At 39.9% G+C, this 24,484-nt stretch overlaps 1 protein-coding gene across 2 annotated transcripts in view; it reads left to right on the top strand.

Moving 5' to 3' along the window:
- The first annotated feature begins 18,614 nt into the window (after positions 1 to 18,614).
- The window catches only part of bahcc1b (BAH domain and coiled-coil containing 1b), a 66,718-nt gene continuing 60,848 nt past the window's right edge, over positions 18,615 to 24,484 (top strand). Inside the window, exon 1 of one of the 2 annotated variants that reach the window (XM_010906056.4) lies at positions 18,615 to 19,032. The gene's annotated coding sequence lies outside the window, so the exon portion shown is untranslated. Of the gene's footprint in view, positions 19,033 to 23,972; positions 24,066 to 24,484 lie in introns of those variants that run through there. The other variant, XM_010906064.3, reaches the window with a different exon arrangement.

Raw genomic sequence — 24,484 nt, 5'->3', positions numbered from 1 at the left:
GTGCAGGCGACTGCCAGATATCCCCCTGTCGACTCACAGACCTCCGGGTAGACTGATCCGCTGGCTGGGTTGGTTGTAGATCTGCTGCTTGATCATGTCCATTAGAAGGACAGCCTTGTGTATTTCAGGATGCACCTTTAAGAATATCCAGTTTCCTCCAATAGAAACTTACATTGTTCGCCCTCACTTTGTGGAAACCTCTGTGTTTGTCTTCTTACCTCATCAACACGTTGTTGTGTTTACCAGTAGGGGGTGCCGCAGAGCATCCTTTCAGGCTCAGCCAGAGTTTTGAGTGAGGTTGATAATGTATTCTGATCTAGGGTCAGTTTTGTGCTTTCCCATGAATTAATGGTTAAGATTAGGTTTTGGTGGAGGGTGAACTATGGCCTGGGATCAGTGTCTAGGGGCTAACTCCTCACTCCACTTCCCTTTTTCCTCCTGTTCCAGCCTATTGCATAGTCTTCTGTTTGCCATGACAACCCTGGATTGTTTGAGATCCTGACCAAGTCATCTGTTATGTCACCTGACCTCAACCTGAACTCTCTCTGACACACTCACATACACACCACAGACTAACATTTTCAAGCAGATGTCAGTGCAAACAGAAACACCTAGAGAGGGCTGGGTGTGTAGAACTTTGATGTCATATAGAGAAATGTGTGTGTGTGTGTGTGTGTGTGTGTGTGTGCGTGCGTGTGCGTGTGTCACTGCAACGCGGATAATAGGGTAATGTCAGTGTAATCAGTTAGCATCCTCCACATTATGTAATTGTGTGTGTGTGGTAGAGAGAAAAGTGGGCGGTTCAGGTTCCTGGACATACATAAACAACCATGTGTGTGATAGGGCTTCTCGCCATCCATTTCAATCCATCTCATCTGTAGGTATGGAAGGGGAGAGGGAGAGAGAGAAGAGGGGTGGCATATGACATGGTTGTCAGCTGGGGGAGGGGCAGGGCTACTTTTGACCCTGTGACACTTCTCTGACACCACCCACCCCCTACCACTCTCAACATCTGGTTCGGCCATCGTTCCTACTCTGCACTAAAGTAGACCCTCCCCCCTACTCCTCACCTCTTGCAAAGACTAACTATGAAGTTACCAACATTAATACAAAATAACTCTGAAGTTACCAACATTAATACAAAATAACTCTGAAGTTACCAAAATTAACACAAAATAACTCTGATGTTACTAAAATTCCCAAAAAAACTCTGAAGGTACAAATATTAACACAAAAGAACTATAAAGTTACCAACATTAATATTAACTTACTGTGAAGTAAAACTATACTTAACAAGTATAAAGCATGGTTGAGCACATGCCACGGAATGTCAAGATAGTGGGTTTGATTCCAAGAATCGCCCATTCATAAATGTTTGAGCGGAAGTGGCTTTGGATAGAAGCGTCTGCTAAATGGCATATAATTAATACATAAAACGCTCTAGTATGATAAAAACCTTAATATTTCCAGAACTAATCTGAAAAATAAAGTTGTAACAAATAGCATCTAGCACTAAACTAGTTCAACTCTTCAACGCCGAATGCCATGAAAGGACATGTTTGTGCCGTGGCATTTAAATGTATTGAATAATGCATTAAGTCTGAAGCAGAAAAAAAGAGTTGTGTAGAGGTCAGACGGGCAGAGGTTCAGGGTCCCAGAGAGATAGGAGCATCGACCGCACCCCTGAACAAAAGGAGACACCGACGTAACTTGAATATCTGCGTCTCTGTTAGTGGGAGGCCAGACCTTACTCCATCCCCCCTCTACACACACTCACAAACATACACATACATTCATTATCCCTGCAGTGTTATGGTCTCTTCATTCTCTACCATTGGCAAAGTAAACCCCCAGCACGCGAAGATGATAAATGGATGATCCCACAGTGGATACGTGTCCAGAGAGACCTCCAACCATTCCCTCACACTCTTACTCTTTTATTTTACTCTCTCTGCCTTTCTCTTATATTCCCCCCTTTTCTCTTCACCTTTTCCCCCACTCCGCCCTCCTTCACCCCTCCCCTCCCAGCCCTCTCCCTCTTTCCCTTCTCTTTCCCCTTCTACTGGCCCTGCATACTTCCCCTGCCTCCTTTCCTCTGAAAGGACTCACCTGCCCCCCTTGTCGGCTCCAGTGGCTCTCTGGCCTGTCAGTCTCAGCCGTGGGCATGCCCTTCCATGCCCTGCCCTGCCTGGCGCTCCCTGTCTGGGGTCTAGTGCAGATAGGTCTGAGGGTCCAATGGACTCCCCCATGACCTGAACCTCTTCCTCTGCCCCCTGGTGGTGTAATGTGTGCGTGTGTGCATGTGTGTGTGCGCTCAAGATTGTGTGTGTGCGCTCAAGATTGTGTGTGTATACATTGTGTCAGTACAAAAAACTAAAATGACACATTGCAGTTAATGTCTTTATTATTGGATATTTGGATTACATTATGTGTTAGATTAACAACAAATTACAATTACATGAAACCTTACATTGGAAAAAATCAGCATAGAATAATTTATCAGAGGGCTTTCTACCCATGCATGGGAAATATAGAAACTCTGGGAGGTCCACAACCAATTAAATAAGCCCCATTGCTCTTTCCAGGACACTCCCATAACTGACTACCTACACCCGGATAACTTACTACCTACACCCGGATAACTGACTACCTACACCCGGATAACTGACTACCTGCACCCCAGAGAGGCAAGGAAGGGGGCTGAAGGTTCAGCAACAAAATATTTGGATGTGCTGATGTTTTCTTTTACATTTTTTGTCCAAACATTTGTAGTGGAGTATTATAGGACTGGGAGTGGAGGGGAATAAAATAGATTAATAAAGAGAAAGAAAACAGAAAAGAGGCACGCAATTTTAAATGCACTCCCATTTACAGTATATGTAAAATACATCTTGAAGTAATGTAGCTACTACATCTTCTGAAACATATATTTTATAGCATTATTTATTATTTAGGCCAACTTTTTTGGTAAACGGAAAACTCAATAAAATCAAGAATTTGTATTTATCGCAAAAGCAAACAATAACACCAATTTGACATTCATAAATCTGGATTTAAAACGCTGTTATAAATGTACATTCAGTTGACATGATATTGGTGTGGGTTTTTTAAATCGTGCTTTTATTCTCACAATACACGATTAAGACGGCATGTGAACCATTGACATTATATCATAAGAACAGTCCTTTTAATTGTATATAGAAGGTAAAATCACTTGACCAGGGCTGGCCTTCACGTGCCAATATCCACTATAGAGATGTACTTCTGTCTCACGTGCGCAAAGGGCAATGAATTTATCACAATAATATTTATTCACAGTTCCAAGCCACCTCTCGTTATGTTAACATGAATGTGTCCATGAAATGGAAGGCCGAATGAAAGAAAATTTAAATCGATTTTTTTAAATGAAATTACTATTTTAATACATGGCGAGGTAATTTCGTAGGGCCTTAATCTGAACATACTATCACCGTGCATCTTCAAAAAGCCTAGTTGGGTAGTTGTATGCTCACAGAATAAACGTTTAGAATATGCACGGTTGGATCACTGTAAACCGACATTATCATTTGAAAGTAATGAAGCCAGAAACACAAAACCATAACGCTTCATTATATTTCATCTCACACTATTGATTAGCTAAACTGCAAATTTAAAGTAAGATACGATTTTACTTCTAAAACACCTGGTCGATAGATCTCCCTCTAGCTCTCTTCAGTCCTATGGCCTAGACCTGGTATAGGAGTACTGCTGTCTCCCCGCCTGCCTGTCCAGCCTCATCCTTTATGTTTGTAATTATTGTTTATCCTACAATGTTTACCACGAAATATCTTCCCTGTTCTCATTTCACGGTCGACAGCCACGAAATTATTTTGTTATTCGCAAATCTGTGTTACTGTACATTTATGTTTTCAAACGTCTGTAACTATATGCTATAGCAATCATGCAATAAAACAATTTGACCTTAAACACCGACGCCTTGAAAACAACCTGGTTACTTGGGCTGGAATTTGCAACAAAAGAGATAGAGAAATGGTTTCCCAGAGAGACTAAATATGGTAGGCCTAAATGTAGCCTATACATATTTTACATAACGATTTTCCCTATTATTGCAATTTGAATGATCCTATGGTGTGAGAACGACTACCAATTTATCATTCATTGCAGTAAATCGCAGCGGAGACTGCATTTAATTGACGTTGTATTGTATTTCCTAGCTGGGCGCCTTATGCCTATAGGGTGGGGATTCGTCCGCCCGTCCCAGCTCAGCAGGGTGGCGAGAGAAGCCCCCGCCGAGAAGGAGGCCCGCTCCCCCGCTGCAGGCAGGCAGTAATTCTGCAAGTTGCTGGCCACCAAACAATCAACTGGTAGCTAAGGAAGGCATGTTGTATCTACGAACACGGTCAGTACTGTCTTGCACAATAAATATGTAGGCCTAATCATTTTGAAAATGACACTCAATCTGTGTCGAGAAATAGAAAGGAAAATATGTTGCAGACGTGTCCCCAAGGCAGAGTACTGGGTGTATGTTATGTGGTTGCCTATCTGAGACAGTAATGATTTATCTATGCAAATAAGGCAGCCAAAGATCTAAAATCGGTCGCACACTTTGAGATGGCTGCTGCTGTACTCTGGCCCAAACTATCTCTTCAATTGTTTGAAGTCCTACAACATCTTATCAAAGTATGTTGGTGATTGAAAACATGTAGCTGAGGCGAGACTGTAGTCAGCTAGAACGCCCAAATAAGTATATATTCCAATACTTAGAGAAATCCCCAAGTTGTACAAAAACGCACTCTTGACCTATCCCTCTGCCTTGCTGACCCACGAATCGTGTTTGAAGAGTCTACCGAATTTCTTTAATAATTTAGACGTTCTGGGTTTACAAGAAGTCCTGCGTACCCCGGGAAAATCTGGGTTTCGAACGCAAGCCCTCTTAGGACATAAACTCCCCCTACGGAGTCGGAATAGACCCCACTTTTTGAAGTTCTGTGCATTCACGTTTTTTGTTGAACAAATGCTCATCTTTTGTGAGACTATTCTATAAAGTAGGTGATTGCATGTTGCATACAGTGGGCTATAGCTTCCTGCCCACGTCCAAGTTGTTGATCTGTAGCCCTCCCTCATTACATATTGATCTTCGTTATATAGGCGATCACATTTCTCAAGGCTTCACGAAGGTCTATCTCAAGAACCCTTATATTTCTCCGTACTAGAAAGTGTTGCACTATATATATATAGTGATATGCTGAATTTGCAACGTACATGTAAAATAAAAACAGGAAAAACTAATATTCTTTAACACCAATAGTCCATTATATGTGTGCCTCATATGTGATCTCTCTTGTTATGGTGTTGCTCTTTAAAACGAATGAATACCATTTATTTGAACTAATTATTTAATTAGTGATGTAGACTATTTACACGTATTGTGTATTCATTTTTATTTTGATAATGATGTTATTACACTGTACCACTAAATCATTTATCTTTTCTTACACCCAACAAATAACCGGCAGAAGAATACCAATTGACCAAGGGGACTTGATTGTCGTTTGGCTAGCTAAATAGGCTACTCCAGAAATCCCCCCACCAAAAAGTAAAACATTTAACATCGAACTTCATATACCCACAGTTGTATTCTGAACATATAACATAACCATGTAAATGTCAAATAAGGGATCAGTTTTTAAAGATTCTCGAGTGTTGGTCTATAGCCTATGAATTCTAAGGAAATTGATTTAAGTAAAGAAATTGATCTCTACGTTCAGTTTGTCTTCTTCTTCATACAACACTGTCAGTGTAAACTTTAACGAGGTTGATGTTTTAAAATGTTGATATTTTCCTCCTAATATATTTAAGGTTGGGCCCTCAGACGGGTGGTGTTATTATTATTGCTATTATCGCCGTCATCATGTTCGTAGTCTAAAGCTCCCCCTCCCGCCGCAGTCACTTCGAATTAACTTCACGACAGCCGTGCACGCGGGGCCCTGCTTGAGCCTCCATTCCATTTAATTCCTCCAAAACTTTACGTTTAAACGTTCTGACAAAAAAAAGAGCTAGGGCTATTTAGAATTTGTCTCAATACCCACTTGTTGTAAATCAAAAACGCACTACATAATGCAAACGTGTATGTATACTATAGCATTCATTGTCGACAATAAATAAATACATCTTTAATTCTATATGAACAGGGTGTTGATGATGGAATTCTGTTTAAGTGAAAAAAAAAAAGCCAAACCTTGTTAAAGGCATGCAGGCCTATGTGGATTGCATGCAGAGAAGATTGAAGTAGTTCCACAACGTATTAAAACAAAACAATAGTTCCAAAACTGCCTTCTTATAATCATAAGAATTATAGGTAGCCTACATTTATTACAACTACAATTATTGTTTCTTTAAGGTAAACATATCGTTTATTGCTTTTGCATGTGTTCACATATAGACTACAATAACATGAAGATAATTTAAAATCATCCTTCAGCATTTTGCGACTAACATTATATTTTTGCAGATAAATTATGTCGAAATATTCTAACAACAGCGTATTTTTTAATGGAAAAAATAACAAATAAGACACTATTGTTAATATTTAGAGAATATAGAGCATATAGGTCATATTTAGCAATGCAAAATAAAGTATAGGCTATTTAAATAATGCAGTGACAACGACTATATTAATCAACCAAATTAATGTGCATGGATATTGAGAGACTTTTTAAAATTATATTGAATCAAACTCACGCGTTATTTTATAATATTGTTGTACTTGTTTTTAACATGTAATTGAAAGAGTCATATAAATAAACACTAAAAATTCTAGTAAATTCTGTTGAATTCGAAATTAAATCTTCTAAAATGGTTATACTCTGAAATAATTTAGGGTCACATTATGCATAATGTTTGACTAGAAATAGTGGATTATACTGAAGTAAAAATGAAACGTTTATGGTTAACAATAGGCTATAGTCTTTATCTGGGCTACACACACACACAAAGGATTTCAACATGGCGAATGAGGCGCGCCCACCCCGCCCGTTTGATCGATTATAATGTTTTATTGCTGTGGGTTTTACGCCTTCAATTCACGGGCTCCTAAGTGCGCTTTCAAAACCCTTATTTAGATATATATCTGGTTAGTATATTTTATAATATTATTACAATTTTAAGATATGAAATACAGGGTAATTAAAATATGATATTTTCTGTATATGCAACAAAAATACTGCATTTAGGTATTATTCTGCCGTATTTTTATTAAAAATATATTGGAAACAAGTTCGAATTCATAGGCATTTGTATGTATATTAAAGCATTTGATTATGTCACAATTAAAATATGATATGCTAATATTGTATCAATGTTTTTCAAACACCATAATTCCATAAGCTCTCCTAACTTTTCTACTGAATAGGCAATTAAACTATACACTACATATACCCTATTTTACAGAAAATAATGAAAGCTATTTTTAGCTTGTTCATAATGCTACATTCAGGTGGTGGTGGTTTATTGCATTTCATGCCCAGCAAAGACGGCAAATTGTAGAATACAAATACTTTTAAGATCAACGAATTAGCATAGCAAACTGCAACTTAACTATTCATGACTAAAATGACGGGGGGAGTGGAGAGGGAAATGTGCATTCCCCACCTTTTGTTGTTAGTAATAAATCCGTTGCAGTTCCGAATATTATAAAAAAAATATATAGTTGTTTCCAAGTTCCATAAACCATGGCAATTTATTTGAAAGTCTTCTATAAGGTCAACGCATAGTGGATAAAAAACAAAACAATTTTAACTAAACTCGTTCCTTGATTTAAACCCATTCACCGTTGGCAGATTGCATGTAACACGAGAAGGGAGCACGGACGCAGCTCAGCTCAAGAATACATATAAACCACATGCAGAAGTCCGTTTGAATCTCGCGCCCTGAAGCGGACACCTCCTTGTCACGGGGCGTTCCAAATAGCGTTGTGTCGCGCGCATAGGCTGAGTTCCTGTGTTGTTGTAGAATTCGAATATGAAACCATCCCTGGTATTTGCCGGTAGTCTCGCATGTTCCTAACGAAAACACACGCTACACCACAACACGGTTTGGCTTTCTTGCGTTTTTCTAAGTAAAACGACCGTGGTTTGGGACATCGATGGTGTCGTGTCCAATGTCCCCATCCCCCTCTCGGAAAAAAATGCAGTTTTCTCACAAAACGAATTTCCTTTGACCCAAGTTCTCCCGTATCGAAGGCCCAGATGCGCTCTTCGTCCCAACGATCCTCCTTCGCTGCCCTGATCCATTCAGTCCAGGTCCAGTCAAGTGCTTTACATCTTTCCTCGAAGCGTAGCCTTCTCCCCTATCCGTATCCAAACACCACCATTCCCTCTGTGCGAATGTTCTCGCTGACTGCACGGCAGCTGGGCTTCCTGGGGAGAGTCGCGAAGAAGGGATCTCCCCCTCCCTTTCTCTTTTCTCAGCAGAGCGGTAGAGAGAAATAGGGGGAGGGGAAACCCGCGCGGATAGCTGGAGGGAGCCCCGGTGAGCGGAGCCGGGCTGTGTCGTCTCTAACCAAATCCCGCGGGCACGTGGGTGAAAGGACGATCTGCATATTCACGCGAGGAAAGTAGATCGAGAGTTCCGTTGCCAGCGCGCCTGATGGGCGACATTTTCCTTATTATTGTATTATCCATCTATAGATTTTATATAGCAGTAGAGTCTAAAGTATTACATCTAATTGCAAACCTTTAACCTATTATCCATTATGAATTCAGATATTTTCTCATTATTCAGCATTGGTCTTTAGGACAGATAATTATTTGTAGCCATGCCTGGGTTAAGTGGATCAGTCAAACCATATATTATCATAGCTAATACTCATCCAAAATAGAAATGCGTAATCACCAAATATACAACATTAATCTACCACAAAAATATAGCTCCCGCTCCTAATATACTACCACGTTATCAGGGCACTATAGCACAGCTAATCACTGTTCTGCTATAGCCGTTGATGTGAAAAGATTTTTTTCAATTCGCTTTGCAATGCTTTACAACGTGACTGGCTGTAATCGTATCACCAGCAAAGTCATGCGCAATACTTAGGTGATTCAATGAAATCGGTGGGTACGTGTGCTTTCACTTGAATGTAATTCTTCTACATGGGTTAATACTTCTAGATTCCCTGCATATATTCATTCACTCACTCTTTCACAGACACACACACACACTCTGCCTCTCTTTATCTCCCTTCTCTTTCTTTCACACACACACACGGCACACACACACACACACACACACACACAGACGGCACACACTCCCTACTGTAAGTGAAATAGCCTACTCCACCCATAGAAAAGCCATTTATTCAGTGTGGTGCCAAAGGAGCGAGGCTGGGGGCCGGGGGTAGGCGCTGGTATTTCAGATAAATCACTCCAGGGTTGCTGAACACTCAGTCCTCACCTATGTAAACGCACCCCTGAGGGCAACAGATTTATCTACAAGAAGACTGTTCAACCCCCCAGCCCCTAACGTCTGCGCACACACACAGACACGCACACACGGACACACGCGCACACATACACACGCACGCCTTCCTCATTATAATCTAAAGCACACACACACATTCCCCATTATAATCTAAAGCATACACACACACACACACACAGGAAAATGTCCCCTCAACATATCATTCACACATACACACAAACACATATCGTCACCATCCACCCCCCCGTCCGGTTTCCCATCCCCTATGTGTGGAGATGGATGGTTCATGTCCCTTTTGTCTGGATGCAAATGGACTTTAACCCTGAATTAATGGCTACCTCCCTAGAAGGTGGTAATAACGTGATGCTAGCCTGCCGCTTATCCACTCTCAAGTAGGCTTGTTCTGACAGACACATCGCTGCGGATCTGATGTGGATTTAGATGGCAAGTTACGGTGCTCGGTTAGTGTATATGCCAGAGAAAGAGCGTCAACATTTTCACAAAACAGTTGTTGCCTTTGTGGAAAGTAGAGGAAGATCTATAAATGTGTAATGTTCTATAATAAAAGGCTTCTCCTTACCCCTTAAACCTCAGTGGGTCCGGAGTAATGAACCAAGTCTTTCATTTGGGGCACACACAACACAATGCTCCATATTCAGTATGTCACTCCTGCGGAATGGCAAGCCAACAGGGACAGTGAAGGGATGGGGTCAGGTTCTGGGGGAGGGGAAGGTAGCACTGGGATATTACCATGGGTACTAACATTTTATCAGCAGCTAACTCAGGTTGTGCAGAAGTTGTGTGTATGTGCGCTCATGCATGGTCGTGTGTGTGCGCGTGTGGTTGTGTGTGCGCTCGTGCGTGGTCGTGTGCGTGTGAGTGGTCGTGTGTGTGTGCTTGTCCGCTTATTCCTTGCAGCCCCGCCTCTCTTAGTGGCCTTGCTGTCGTGTATAACTCAATTTTCCCGGAGGCATATATAAGCCCAATCTATGGAATATCACCTCTCCATTTCACGCTGGGAACACACTCAGCTACCATACAACCAATGTAAAAATGAATCGAAGAAAGAGGCCACCTGTTGGCGGGGACAACAGAAGAATAGGAAATTTGATGAGAAGGGGAGCAACGGGATGAAATTAGGAGATGGATGTTTTTAGCAGCTCGTGTAAAATCCAAATGTGTCATATAAATGCATGTAGCTTTAGATTTATAATAAGGCCTGTTCTGATGTTTATGGTTTTCAAAAGATTATTTGGTACCTGGACGAAACTGTTGCCGGTCAGGTTTAGGTGAACAGGAGGATAAAACAATGATTTTAGAGATTTTATATTTCAAATGTATCTTCTCCCTCTTTTAAAAAGTCCCCAATGGCATCCATGTGAAACTGGTTAATTTTGATATTCTAAGAACTGCTCTTTGTTCTAAGAAGACTAAATTGTGGAGTCTTGGGACCATATCTTGACGGCTAGTAGGGTGATGCCCAGGCGGCCTGGGTGATGCCCGGGTCGACTGGCGCTATTTGGAGATCCGCCCTGGGCCTGGTGAGATGGATATGGATCAGACAGGGCAGCAGTGAAAAAAGAAAAAGAGAGATGGTAAAGAGAGATGGAAAGAGAGATGGAAAGAGAAAAATCGAAATGAAGAGAAGAAAGAGTTGGCTCTTTGTCACAACCAACCGATTGGATCAGCGTTTGCGTTGACCTGTAACCCCACAGCTGGGTCTGAAACGCTTTTCCACACAAACTTCCTTTTCTTCTCTTGGCGGGCAACTGCTGCAGGGTGGCCATCGCTATCGATCACATGACTCGCCCTGGCCACGCCACTCCTCGTGATGCTGCTGAAGATGTGAAGAGAGGGAAATAAAAAAGAGGATTTTTTTAACGAAGGAGTGAAGAGAGAGTCGGGGGGGGGAGGGGGGGGGCAGAGAAAGTGTAGACAACAAGCAATTGCGTCAGCAGAGGGAGGGAGCAGGACAATACGACCCTTGTCTCTGTCCCGGAGGCTGCATCAGCAGCTGCGATATAACAAGCTTAGACTGAAACCCTGGAGAGGAATGATAATGGATGGATGGAGGGATGGAAGGAACAGCAGAGAGGGCAGGGAGGCCAGGAAGCCTGACGTTTAAGAGATGTCTCTGTTTGTGACTCCACCACGCTCTGCTGTCCTGTACAGTACATGTATAATGTGAGGATGTAGCCTTGTTAAAGGGAAGCTGGATGCACATTCATCCCCTAACATGATGTACTGAACTGTCATTAACATAGATTTTAGCGTGTCAAAGACTTATCGAGTGTAACTTACACCTTTGCCCTTGTCGACTCCTCTGGTTCTGGTCACACCGTACTTATTCTATGCATTTTACGCATCTTCAAATCACTTCTACACGTGCTATTTACAGAGCATGTCACAAATATCATTGGATTTGATATTGCGATCTCACATTTTCTGACTGTGGGCAGTCCAGTGTTTCTGATCATGTATGTCCATTCCTTGATTTGGCTCAACCTTTCCTGTGTTTTATTCCCACCTGCAGAAACATGAGGCCCCTACTAACTATGGGGAACAGTGTGTGTGTGAGTGTGTGTGTGCGCGTGTGCGTGTGTGTGTGTGTGTGAACAGATATGAGTGTTTGCATATGGTTCTTTTCCATTGCAAGCTCTCTTCAGAACTTATGACCATTTGTTTCTTTTTCTATGCTGTTGAAAATAAATCATCTTAACCCCATAGTCACTGATTTAGGGTCACTTTTTCCATTTCACCCTTAATGATCAAGGTTAAGATCTGGGCAGGATTGAGCTGATCCTAGATCTGCACCTGAGGGCAACTTGTTCCTGGAGTGTCTGGTGGCACCTTGAAGTGTTTTTCGTTTACCAGAGTCAGGTCTGTGGGTCCAAATTGGAAGCCGAAAACAGGTTGAGTGTCTGCTTCTTAACCCACTCCAGCTGTTTGCTTGCTTGCCTGCCTGCTTGCCTGCCTGACACAACACTCCCTTTCCAGCCCCCACTCCACCAGCCATGTTCCCATCAAGGCATTCACAGCCATATTAGGAACCTGCAACTGTATTACACACACACCTGCAAATACGCACTCACACACATACACAGAAAAGTTGAAACATTTGTGTACCAAGTGTGGCCAGAGCTTTATTACACTAAAAACATGTTTATGGAATTTAAATAACATTAACATGAAATATAAATAAAATTTTTGATTCACAATGAGGAACTGCCCCTGTGCAGTAAGGCGAAACGCATGCACGCGTAACACTTTGGCCGGACCACTCACATGGTAGGAGTACAAATTCAGTGACAGTGTTGTTTAACTGGTAACTAACATAGCACACAACAAGTTCTGTTGCTGGTGATAGTAGATTTGTTTCGGTGCCTATGTGAGATGTTTTTTGTTGCTTCTCAACGAAATGGAGCAGGACCAGACTTCATACGTCACAGCTCATATTCTACTCCAATACACCCTGATCAATATATTGTCTTTAAACCTCAGTATCCACTGGGCGTATCTGTCAGGAAGGGTACAGCAGAACCTTGGGAGTGTAGCATGCGTCAATTAAGAATTTTACCTATTTACACCATATGAAAATGTATCGCCAACATGAATCTGGCCACAAGTCATTCATTAAATGGAACTATAATAGTCTAAGTAAGCGCCATATAAGTGAACAAACTGCCAACAAGAGGTCACTAATTGTGCTATAGGGACTTTAGGGTATACTAAGCAACATGATCTCACAGCTCAAATCTATATTCAAAGTTTTTACAGGAATAGATAATTATCTTTAGATGAAGAAAAAGAAAAAGTTTCTGAAAACTCAAACGTTAGGTTTAGGTATTAAGTTTGGTATTATGATTAGATATTAAGGCAAGGTATTATAGTTAGGTATAATGATTAAGTATTACGGGTTAGGTATTATGATTCGGTATTACGGGTTAGGTATTATGATAAGATATTTATTGGTTGGTATTACAATTATGTATTATGGTTAGGTATTATGATTAGGTATCAGAGTTAGGTATTAAGGATTGGGGTTAGATATTATCATTAGTTATTAGGGTAAGATTTTATGATTAGGGTTATGCGTTAATTCAGCATTATTAAAGGAACTATTTAATGCTGCTCTAGTTTCTTATATATGTACATTAATATAAACATATTAACAGGTACATAGATTGGTAAATAGAGCTCCTAGGAATCTGTGAATACTATTACTGTCCCAGTTTTGAAAAGCCCACCTTCGAGAGTATGTAAACAATTTGACAAGTAAATAGGGCTCCCATCAGGCTGTAGTCTTTTCAAAGCCAGAGAAAATGTGTCAACCTGGATGTTGTGGCCAATAGGAAAATGTTTGAGTCCAATCACTAGTGTGATTGAGCATTTCGTGAAACAGAAAGGCCACAATAATTACTACAAAACATGACCATTCATTTTTACATCAGTCTACAAGCTCATTCAACCAATGACGTTATTGGTAGAACTCTTCTGACCCAAATTTTCTAAAATACTGCTATGGTGCATAAGTGTCTGAAACACCTCTGATAACTCTTGTCTTGGAACAATAAGAACCAAAGTTTCACCAATAATGTCTAGTGATAGATTTCCCCCTAAAAGTAAGGGTTCCATTTTGAGAAAGGCTTAAAAAATTGTGGCAGCAGATAAAATAAGAGGCATCACATCCAAATAATTTGTTTGCCAAAACCAGAGCCAAAAGTATTATGTGGATTAAGTTCATATTGTTAGCTTTCATTTCAGGGTATGTTCTTTTATCTATATTGTATTAGCCATTTGGTAATTAGAGCAAATTTTTCTACAGGCCCCCCATTTTAAGGTACAAAAACGATTTGGACCATTGGCTGCAATGGGCTCTTCATTATTAGGCAGATGTGTTTGTTTATATTGTTAGTGCATGCACAAAAGAACCCTCAGTGTCTAGTCTTGATTCTAGGGTTTTCATTTGCATTTGGAGTTACTGGTGTCTGACAAAGTGACAACTAAAGAAGTGTCAATGCAAGCAAAGCTGGCAATTATTAAGCAGATACATTTAAACAAATTGATCAGAGACACTGTCAAAACATTTGCAATCCCAACATGAACTGTTTGGCACATTAAGAAGAAGAAAGAAAACACTGTCAAACTCAGAAATGGCAACCAAACTGGTAGACCAACAAAGATCACTGTACAGGTTGACAAAAAATGCTTTTAAAAGTGAAGAAATCAAAACTAACAACAGTCCAAAGGAATACTCTCTAAGAATTAGGAAAATATGTGTCAAAGACTACAATATGAAGAGTACATTAGCAGGACTTCAGAGGGTACATCAGAAGATGCGGACCAATAGTAAGTCTCAATAAGAAAACAGCCTGTAGAGTTCTAGAATAAAGTCATATTGACAGATGAGTCAAATAACCTCTACCAGAGTGAGTGAAAGAGGAAAGATTGGAGAAAAAAAGGAACTGCGAATGATTCAAAACATACATACTCATCTGTGAAACATGGTAGATGTTTTATGGTTTGGGCAAGTACAGCAGCATCTGAAAGTGGCTCTCTTATCTTAAATGATGATGTTATTTTGGTGACACTAAGGTGTTTTAAGGTGCATCAAAACATCTTGTCTGCTCAGATGACTCCACAAATGTCTCTAAAATCACTGGATGATGCTTTATTATGCAGCAGGACAGTATAACCCAAACTGCTATTGCAACCAAATTTTTTTTTCAGAGCCATAAAGAAGAAAGTTCTTGACCTGCCAAATGAATAACGTGATTTAATCCAATTAAGCAGGTCTTCTATATGCTGAAGACAAGACTAAGAGCAAAAAGGCTCTCTAAACAAGAACTTAAAATTGTTACAGTACCGACCTGGCATCATCAACAGGGAAAATACCCAACGTCTGGTGTTGGCTTTGGATCACATATTTCAGGCAATCAGGGCATGGAAAGCACATTCAACAAAGTACTAATCATGACTAATTTATTGTTCATAATATTATTTATATAAAAAAGGGCATTTTATGTTATATTTGAGATGTACAGTATGTGATAAAAGATAGAGGAGGCTGTTTTTTCTGGAAGAGAAGTGGACGGGAATTGAACCCAGGTGCAGCAATACATCTGCACAGGAGACAACGGCCCTGACTGCTAGACAATCCCATGTTCAATGTCAGTCTGTCCAAGGGCTTTTAGTTACTACACTAAAAATCTAAATGTGAAATCAGATATTAATCAAATCCCTTCAATATAAGGTAGAAAATTGTGTTTGCATTATTTCAACTGATGTGCTGGAGTTTGGAGCCAAAAAGTAACAAAACTGTCACTGTCCAAGCAATTGTGTAATTCACTGTATACAGATGTTTCCCACCTAGGACAAACATCTGTAATAGAAGTGGATCTTGTGGGATTTGTCTCATAATTAGACCAATATTTACTGAAGGTATACGTTTAATAATAATTAATAATAATAATTCATTTGTTTGTATAAGTAATGGGTATTTAATGCTAATGCTAACATTGCCGGTTTGGAAGTAGGAAACTACTAAGGGCTCCTGTGTGGCTCAGTTGGTAGGCCATTTCATGTTATTTACAAGGGTTTGATTTATTTTCCAAAGTATAGAACATGTATGAGACACACTGCTTAGAGAGTACCTGTTCCTCCACTGTTTGACTGCCACCCACAGGGTTTAAACAAGTGGTTCTCTTCTTTGCAACAATTACTTCATGGTGTTCCAATGAGTTAAGCCACCCAAAATGTACCTCTTAAATGGCCTCATTCACAAAATGTTAAGTTAATAGTTGAGCAACATTACTACATGTTTAACTCTGTTACATGCATACTTCTATAAGTGGCTCTGGATAAGAGCATCTGCTAAATAACTCAAATGTAAGTTAACAGGTGTTTACTTTATATTTTGTTATACAGAATATACAATGCATTAGGGTTTAGTGACTAGATGTAATGTTACTTGTAAGAGGCAGGACACAGGTGCAGTGAGAAAAAGGGACTTTTAAATAAGAGAACTAAGATGTAACAAAACTAAAACAAGACAAACAAAGAAAATAACAATGTCACAGAAGTGATAGGATCCAAACAATGACCAATGAGATATACTAAGAAGGGAGTAACTTAAATTGGGACGGTGATAAGGAACACAGGTGAGGGCAAAAAACAACAAATAGGTGTCCACAGTGATCCAAATGGGGGAGAGAGTGCATTGGATCTCACTGGCATGGCAGGCCTGTCGTGCCAGGATGTGACACTAGAGTAGGCTTTAGGTCAGCTTCCTGAGTGAGGCTCTGGTCAACCTAACCCTCCCACTTCCCTTCCCCATCAATCCTACAAGACATTTATTTTCCTTAACAATAACAAAAGCCCTGGTGTATGTATGAGTGACTTAAGATGCAATGAATAACATGAAATGATGTATATATTGTAAATTTGTAGATGTATTTTATAGGAACTATGGTGTATTGCCTGATGATGTCCCTTCTCTTACCCACTCTCTCACTTACACAAAGTATGGAAAATACACATGCCTTTTTACTTAACTGTAATGGGGACTCCAAGGTTGATTGCCCTTTACAAATATATATTTCTACTAATCTTAAACCAAACCCTTAACCTAACTCTAAACTGAACCCTAACCCCAATAACCTAACTTTTAGGCCTAAAGTTAACATTACCCTAGGTCCTAATACTAACCCTAAAGTTATCTCATATTGCCTCACCGTAATCCTAACACTAACCTTTCAATTAACCCAGAAAAATAGCTATTGAGAAGAAATAATGTCCCTGAAATCAGTCACGTTTTTGATATTTTACCCATTTTGGTGAAGTTTTTATTACTGATACTTACTATATAGGTATGTTAGAAACAAACACACAAAATGCCTAAAGACTAAGGCCCTGTCTCCTATCAATCCAAAATCCTACATCCTTTTGGAGTTATTTCCACATTGTGTACACCTGATAAATCCTCTCAGATCTCCTCAAAGGCATAGGGTGTAGGATTTAGGGGTCGATTTGGGATTGGGCCAGAGCAAGTCGTTTCCTTCCAACCAGTAGCGTAGGGGTTAAATTCCTGACGTCATGATTCCTGGGGCGGTGACCTATGGAAGGGGAATTTTGGGCTCGAGGGAGGGCATGGGAAAGAAAGCCTGACTATTATATGTCTAGTCTACTATAGAACCCAATTTTTGACATTTTTGAAATATTTGTTTTTGTATCTCCTATATTATTGTCCTGGATATTTGTTTTTAACGTAAAGGTAAACATCTTAGTAAATTGCTTAACGCTTGGACCGTGTGTGCGTGTCATATTTTTTCGTGTGTCCTCATTGCTTTGGTTTCCCGAAATGTGTTTGCGAGGTGTATCTACTTGGGTAAAATGTGGATTGTATTCTCTCCATTGCGATCAGTGGCGAACAGATCACGTCATTTAGCGCAAAATTGCGGCTTTTAGACAGACTAGTCGAACCGTTCAAACTTGATCCAGGTTCGGCAACGCTCGCATGTAAAGCCATGGACTTTGACGCTTGTGTTAAATGGTTAGAGGTTTAGTATATTAACTCGGTGTGTTTGTGTGCGTTCGTAATATTTGCAATGGACACAACAGTGTGCTTCTGAAAGTTTGAGAACCGTAAAAATGTTTGCGCAGAACCCGAGCTTTGAGAAAAGGGTTTGACCCGAAACTTAGGAGTATGTTTCCACTGCCAGTTCGACAGATACAGGGATCTTTTTTGTGGTTTAAGAAATAGTGAAAATCCCGATGGGACTCGATGTTAAACAGAGCTATATATCTCCAAGATGGGGAATGCTTCTTTCTCAGCCTCTCTGTATCAGACATATCCATAGATCCGTGTCCTGACTACAATCAGATATGCAAACAAAACAATAATGGTACAGGAAGGTGTGTGTGTGTGTTTTCTGTATTTGTGTGTTAAGGATGGAAGGGGGCAAACATGTTCACGGTAGGTGTGTGCGTATACCCCCACCCCTAATTAAAGACGGGGAAAAAATCTCTGTCCTGGACTTGGAGAGAGAGAGAGAGAGGGAGAGATGGGGATTGCGTTACGTTCGTCTCCATCAATTTTCTGTTTAATGTCAGCGCACGAGCTCCATTGTGGGAGAGAGCGACGCGTCATCCAGCCATACATTTGCGATTATACAGCTTCTTCGAGTCTCTGTTAGGACGGATTTCGTCTCGCGCACAGGCACAGGATCCGGTGTTTTTAGAACCCCAGGCTACGTGTACAGATCGCGCAAACGCGAAACCCAATAAATGAATTAAGGAATTCTTAATTTGGAATAAGGAATTATAGGAAAGGATAGCTATTCGAAAAATCTGCACAATAATACGCTTTTCCGTTTGTATATACATTACAATCACATGGATTAACCCTGTTTGAGGATTTAAAACTTATGGAGGGTACGGTTATACACCCTTGTCTTTCTTTTTGGTTTACTCTTTAGCTTTTGAGTAAATCACTGGCGATCCCGTGTGTTATAAATAGGCTACAGTTTTGTGACGGACCCACTGTCGTTTTTATAGGTATGTGTTTTCTACTTTCCACATTTTGATTTATCATTGTCACTGTGAAAACACACTGCTGTATTTGGCACGGATGTCGTTTTAAAACGTTGATTAACTGACATAACTTGAATAGACTGGCATATTTTAAACTGATTTAGGTGTTTTTATTTTGTCATACGCGTTTTCAATTATGTCCTGTTAAGATGGATTGCAAACGCTGTAAGGATACATAATTTAAATCACTACAAATGATTAATTTGTATGCTAGGAAATAGTTCTACGTTTTACTTTTAGTCTAATACCCTACTCACTATAGAATATTCATATATGCTCTTTTTGGCTACTCTAATATTGCAATTGTTAAACAATTTTTTTCACATTCTCTAGAAGAAAACATTTAACATTAGAGCATTAAGTCCTATACAAATGTATGCCAATTGTAGGCCACCATGGTTTGCTATTTGTTTCTCAATCTGTATAGTTAATTCCCAATGCTTAGCATGACCTGCAACACCACTTTCCATTCCTGTAATATTTTACCTTTTTACCACGTTTTTTGTAATTAGGCAACCTAATCCACGTGGGTAACTTCAAAGTGTAAGTATTACATACACGAATCAGGAAGCATTTGTTGTAGGCTAATTTTGGCAACTCTTGGGTTTGAATATGGATGTGTGTAAGCCATTTTTGTCGCCCTCGTTTTGTAAAAGTAGGATATTGTCAGTCTTTGCTGATTTAGCATTTCTTTCGCTGAGGTCATCTCTCTTTTTTTAACTTAAATGTATTTGTATTTCATGTCTACTCTTTATTTTATTAAGGTATCTGTTCACACGCATACACACAAACACGTATTTAAATACATGAAGAGGCCTACAGACGTTTTGATGCTAGACCATCTAACTAGACAGTTTGTTGCTTTCTTCGCGCAATTGGGTACTTAAACGTGTTTTATATGGTAATTGTAATGCGATAAGTTGATGCGTATCTGATTGTTAACGGTGCGTTATGTGCAAAAACCTCGCGGATTCCTAAATCCCTGAACCAAACGCACCAGCGCGCACGCGCGCACACACGCACACACACACACACACACACACACACACGGAGAGAGACCCATCACACGTACACACACAGAGAATTGAGAGAACAAACCTCACATGAGTATTTAAAATATCAATGGTTGAAGTAATGTTCAGTTATTGTTCTTCATCTCCGGAGGTTGCGAAAGATAACCTATGCTGACATTATTTGCATGACACATTTTGTCACTCCATTCAGGTTTCATGAAGTCACTCTTTTATGTTATTTATCAGAGGATTTGGTGAAAGTGATTTGACAATTATTCGTTAGCCAATAAAACAGGCAAATACCCTTGTGGCATATGGCCATTTCCCCAAAAAAGTTTCAAAACTTTACTTCCACTATAAAAACATTTTTTAAGTTTGAGTATACAGTTATACATCAATGATTCTAGTCAGGTATTATATCTTCCTCGATTAGGCCTAGATCCGCACATTATCAATCAATTATATTACGTTAATGAACCCAAAACATGCTTCATGTTTCATTATCTAAATTATTACATTATTTAATATGCCAAAGATGTACAGTAGGTTTTACTTTAAATCGCTAAAATCATTGTTTGTGCCAACCAAAGCTTTTAGCATTTTGGTTGGTAGTATCCTTTTATTTTGCGTAGTTTGACGTTTATCCTTTTCTATAAAACAGGTCGTAATTAAGGAGGCATGTGCCATTTAATAGGAGCTGAGCCTATACCCACTAATGGGGTGCAGGTTTGCTTCTATCCATAACCTGGTACAAAAAGCATAAATGTCCGTAGTGACCTGGGTACAAAATTAGGCTACCAACGCTGGTCTGGGAAAGTGGATTCCTCCTCAATTATGTTTTATCTAGAGGGCCTATAGCCAATGCTAATGTTCTGTCTGTATGTACCCTGGAATATTAAGTATATTAAGTTAACATTGGCATATAATAACTAATTATTTAAATCCAGCCGAGAACAGTGTATTGTTTTGCATTCTTTCAATTGCACATATCATTTTGGCGGTAAAAGGAAAATATAGGGAAAAGGAAAAACGGAATCTTCGACGACCTCCAAAAGTGAAAAGTTATATTGGACACGGCCTAAACCATTGACTTCACTTTCAACATACGTAGTTCACATTTCCCAACAACAGCAATCCTCTCTCTTCATCATCCTTTTCCCCCTCCTCCTCAACGTCCCACAGCAACCGAAAATCATAGCGTAGCATATCTTACATCTCTAAACGCAGGCCTAAGCAAATCATGTCCAATCATGTTGTGTTGAGAGTGTGTGGGTGTAAAGAAGGGTGTCACATTTTTCATTCGGTGATATTTTATTGCCTATTATACAAGTGAAAAACACTTTTCCCTTTCTAGACCCCATGGCTCTTCCCCGCCTTGTGCGTTGAGAAGGGAACGCTAATTTGCTTCCCCTGGTCGAAGGACGCCAGTAAAACTGCTCTGGCCCTAATTAGCGAAAATGATAGCTTATTTGCTGCAAGTCTCCGAGGTGTCCAGATGAATGCACGTTACCCTCGATGTGTAGGTCTTTAGTTCAGGTTGGAATCTTCGTCGCATGTCAGTCACACGTAAGTCTATATCTCCAGCATGTTTTCTTCCGTACGGTACTTGTCAATAGGCTATCTACGGACCGTGCGCGTTCTGGCCAAAAGGCCTGTTTTTCTTCTCCCAGGGATGAACACATAGGCAGATCTAAGCATGTAGAGAATTGATGGAACGTCCAGGTAATTTGGCTCTATACATTGACTTGCTGCATGTATGTTCAAATACTGATATTGACTACATATATTATGGCGTTGATGACGACCTCGGTAATGGATGAAATTGATACCTAGTGTATTGCCTTAGCCCATTGTAACTGTCTTGTTTTGGCAAGCGGTCGAAAAGCTGAAATAGATTTGCATTCTTTAAATTTATTGGGGAAATGTGCCTTTTTTTCATTGGCGTTAGCAATTTCATGCAGATATTTGGTTCATTTCACGTGCCTGGATTGTCATTTTATTCACTCAGTTGTAAATATAGACATGAATGCAAGAAAAATAGCCATTCTAACATTTTTTAAATACGTTTTAGAAAGAAGAAAAAGTATGCCTATATATTTCTCACAACTAACTTACAGTAACCTATAAAAATATGTTTATATCTAAATAAATTCCCTCAAATAACTACTTTAGTAATATGTTTGCCACAGGCCTATTCTAAAGCCTGTATAATTATTTTTGGCATTATTTTTAAACATGTTTTTGAAGTAGCAATCTATCTATGTCAAGAAATAGCAGCTTCTCATGCACACACTGAGCTGAAAAGGTCATGTTGCTTATATGTAGGCAGAAGTTCTTAGTCCATTATGTCATCTTTTGGGGACGGTGTCCTCACTAGGATCTTGGGACCTGCACATTCTGTCTGGATGTATGAGGTTGACTTCGTTGATATAGTTCGCCTAAAAATACTCAAACTGCAGTTGCATGTGCGCCGTACACCCCATGTTCACAACTAAATTATAAAACACAATGTCTTGGAAAAACCAAATTACACCTAATGCCCCAAATATACACCTATATTTAAAAACCTTTTTTTTCACAATGTTATTTTTGTAATAACCAGAAAGTAAGGTCAATTTGCTATATTTCAGTTGGTCTGTAGGCAAAAATTTTTAAATGTCTCCAAGGGATCTTCCTAAACCTTTAGCTATTCATGTGTTGCCTGGTGAAAGGCCCTTTTTGGAATTCGTCATCATTAAGGGACATCAGGATTTTTTTCATGAGAGTCAAATTGTTGCCCGCTAGGGTCTCCCGTAGAGACCTTCAGTTGGCCCTCATTTACCTCGCTCTGCCTGTCAATGTGTTCCCGTTGACTGCAAATTGCGCTGGGAATATGTAGCTATTCCAGTCATTCAACTTTACCTTACATATAGACCTACGTGACACCCTTTATTTATTTAGAATACCCAGCCCTTTTACCCGGACACGTGCGCACAAGCCAGCAGCACGCTTCCTTTGCCTTGAGTGAGGCGAACGAACAGTGCTATGCGGACGTTCTTTGGTTCTAGAATGGTCACGGTGAAAACGCAGGTCAAACAGAAAGACGTTCTTCTCTCAGCGGAAATGAAAACTCCAGCCTGGATTTTTGGAAGTGGGCCTTTCCTGGCGAAAAAGCGCCTTGCTCAAGTAGTTTGGGTGTGAGAAGGGACGGGGAAGGGAAGGGGGGAAAGTGTCAGTCAAGAACGCTTCATTGCTCGAGGACAATCCCTCGCGCAGGACCGGTCTGTTTTCAAGAGCAATCAGTCAATCCGCATTAATTATCCGTGCGCCCCCTCCGTGTAGGGTAGCTCGCTCGTACTGGCACACGGACGAGAGAGGAGAAAATAAAAGTGTGTGTGTGTGTTGCTTTCAATACACACCGAGGCGAGCAACCACCCAACCCCCCACTCTTTAAGTGAAAAAGAACCAATAAATATCTGGCAGTAAAGGGCTTTTTCTTGTCACTAAATAAATTAAATGCAGATTTCTGTTTAAAGTGCTGGACCTCTTTTGTGAGTGGAAGAACAGAATTCTTTATTTTCACGATGTCATTAGTTTTAAAGACAACAGTGCTACAGAATGGAATGGATGAGTGAGGTTGCAAGGTGAATAGTTCGGGGTTAGAAATCACCACGAAATTAATGAAAATTTTATCTTTTTAACCGTAGAGGAAGGCACGCGTATTTATCACCAAGTAGGCATTCACCTTCTAAATCAATGAAAGCTCGTGAAATCTGAGTTAAATTGAAACTGTTTAATGTTTTGTGGCTTTACAAATATCGTAGTTTCACACGGTAGAGTTTCAGTCTAATGGGCATTGGGCGTAAAGCATAAATGACAGTACTGATATTAATATTTTCACATCGTGTGTGTGTGTGTTTGTGTGTGTGTGCGTGGTAGCTCCAACTCATCGACAGGCCACTGGGGTCAGGACCCATGAAACGTGGGGAGCATATAGATTGCAATGTGAGTGATTTCGGTTATTTAATTACGTTAAATCCACATGTCTATGCGTTTATACATTATTTGATTGTCATTACATGTATTAATATATTTCCTCAAACAGCCTACGAAAAAGCGTAATTTCTTGGTTACATTTCTTTTTATTGACATTGTCCAGTGTATATGTTCTGGTGCTACTTGTCAGATGTTGGAATTTTTGCTTAAAGAAAAGGAATTGGTTTAATAATTCGGATATATCAAGATAGAGATGAATCTGGTAGGTGCTTTCTGGATATAAGAAGAGCAAAACTAATATTTTCTCTGATGTCTTACTGCTCATTACAGATTTAGGCCTGTAGATCCACCCCAGAGGTGCAGAGACTATAGACTGATCTTTGTAGTCTGGAGAAGTACATGTTTTGCTGTTAATTAAATCAGGGCTG

Source organism: Esox lucius, chromosome 5 (genome assembly GCF_011004845.1).
Source record: "Esox lucius isolate fEsoLuc1 chromosome 5, fEsoLuc1.pri, whole genome shotgun sequence".
Classification (NCBI taxonomy): Eukaryota; Metazoa; Chordata; class Actinopteri; order Esociformes; family Esocidae; genus Esox; species Esox lucius.
The sequence above is the reverse complement of the archived record's forward strand: the minus strand, read 5'-3'. Positions and strand labels throughout refer to the sequence as shown.